The sequence below is a fragment of the Cynocephalus volans genome, chromosome 12 (assembly GCF_027409185.1).
Source record: "Cynocephalus volans isolate mCynVol1 chromosome 12, mCynVol1.pri, whole genome shotgun sequence".
In the NCBI taxonomy this organism is placed as follows: domain Eukaryota; kingdom Metazoa; phylum Chordata; class Mammalia; order Dermoptera; family Cynocephalidae; genus Cynocephalus; species Cynocephalus volans.
The window spans coordinates 49,636,407-49,638,941 of NC_084471.1; positions in this window are offsets into that span (position 1 = coordinate 49,636,407).

Here is a 2,535-nt window from a genome sequence, read left to right on the forward strand (position 1 = left end):
TTCATCCCCCTTCTGCCCTTCCATCCCTTTCACCACTAGATGTCACCATCTGTGAGGAACAGCTCTTCACCAGACACCAAACCTGCCTTGATCTTGAACTTCACAGCCTTCAGAACTGTGAGAAATAAATTTCTGCTCCTTATAAATTACTCGGTCAGTGATATTTTGTTAAAGCAGCACAAATGGATTAATACACAAGTGTGTCTGCTCACCATGTCATAAGCTCACTGACATCAGAGACTGTTTCTTGTTTATCTTTGTATGTCCACTGCCTACCATAGTGCCTGGCACATTGCAGGCATCAAAAAATATTTAGTTAAATCCATGAATAATTGAAAGCCCATCTACTGATAATGGGTGTATCATTTGTTGTCACTTCTACAAAGGCCAACAAACAAAAAAAACTCTTAAGGCACAGATTTTATGAGCTGCATTATTTATTATGATTGAATAAGAAGGAGGTGAAGGTTAGCTGAAATTCAACCATTCTTCTCTTCCCCAATGGGACCCTGATAGAATTTGGATGTATCGTCCCTGCCAAAACTCATGTGGAAATCTGATCCCCAATGTGGCAGTGCTGGAAGCTGTTTGAGTCATGGGGACAGATCCCTTATGAATGGATTAATGCTCTCCCTGGGGAAGAGGGGTAATGAGTGAGTTCTCACTCTGTTAGCTCCCGCAAGAGCTGGTTGGTTAAAAAGACCCTGGTACCTCCCCTCTCTCTCTCTCTTGCTTCCTCTTGCCATGTGATCTGCTTGTACCTGCCGGCTGCCTGCTGCTTTCTGTCATGAGTAGAAGCAGCTTGAGGCCTGCACCAGATGCAGCTGTCCCAGAATCGTAAGCCTAATAAACCTCTTTTCCGTATAAATTACCCAGTCTCAGGTATTTCTGTTATAGCAACACAAAATAGACTCATACAGACCCCTTAGCATGGTCTGTGGAAAAAAGAAAATTAACAAATTTGTCTTCCTTTTGACCTTATAATATCCCCCAGTGCGGTTTTCATTAGATAAATAACTTCTAATGATGTACAGACTTGACAAGATTAACAGCATCTTTCTTGCCTCCATCTTCGTGTGGTTTCTTCATGTTCAGAAGCAAAGAAACTTTCGTCAACCATTTCTAGACCCTGACTCTGTGAGTTCAAGAACATCAGGGGCTGCTACAAAGAATCAGTTTGATTATTAAGTCAAAGGTGGGCTTTAGGCATGAAGGAATAATTACTCTGGGACTCCCCTCCCCCCAACTGTAAACAGCTAGAAAACTGGAAATAAAAAGAAACAACCAGACAACAGGAATCACAGGTTTGTGCTCTTTGAGTGAAGGGAAACAATCTGGATGAGCACTGTGATTGCCCTGGCTTTCTGTCTGGGGATAATTTCTAACCACAGTGCAGAAAGGTCTTGTTAGGATGAAAAGATAGAGATTGACATTCAGGAATTCCAATGCAGCTAAAATTCCTGGGATAGCAAGAAAGAAAGAAGCTAGAAAAAAAAACCTCCAAAAATTTGCAATAGGATGCCTTTCTTGAATCTTTGAGACTAAATTCCAATCTGTGTGTGTGAAGGGTGAAACTCCACAAGGCTGGGCAAAGAACAACTGCTGAGGGAGGAGCGTTTACAGAGCAGCTGTAGTGTAGAAAATTTCTAGAGGTCACAAAACTTGGGTATCATTCTAGTGTCCGTCAGACAGAGTGGAGATACCTCATTGAATAAATGGGTCATTCAGTACCCAGATCCCAGAGGGTCCCACCTTAATACTGGAGCTAATATAGTTGTGCAGCAAAGGCTACATATACTCACCTTAAAACACTTAAAATCAGACCTTGAGAAGATGAAGTTGACCCAAAAGTAACATAACTACCTGCCAGAACAAAGTTCAACACTGTGTAAAGGAATACTACAAAAACTTTTAAAGGGATATTACAAAAAAAAGTTATGGAGGCAGAAATCAGAGTTCAGACAGATTGAGGCTGCTAACAGACTGTGAGATAGAGAACTGGAGAGTAAGAATTGCACGCAGAGAGACTTCTGGAGAATTATAGAGGGGTCCCCTCAAATATTTGACTGAGTACTGATTTGTGCATGAGTAAGAGGAATCTTGGAAATAGACACGGGAAAGGAGTAAGCAGAACAATTACTGGCATGTATACAGAGATCGGTTTGTGTTCCCACCAGTCAGAGTGGAGAGGACTCGTCACACACAGGGCATTGGGTACAGCCCTCAGAACAGTCAGGCGTTAGTAGTGGGGATAAATAGCCCAGAGTAAAGTCTTCTCTGGACCTGCCCTAACATGTTTAATAACAAGCCTCAAATAGATCAAGCTGATCCTCAGGACAAAATTCAATACTCTTTAAAAGATACAACAGAATTTAATACTCTACAATGTAAAGTTTACCATGTCCAGCAGCTAATAAAAAATAACTAGTCAGGGCCATCCCGTGGCTCACTTGGGAGAGTGTGGTGCTGATAACACCAAGGCCATGGGTTCGGATCCCATATATGGATGGCCGGTTAGCTCATTGGGTGAGCATG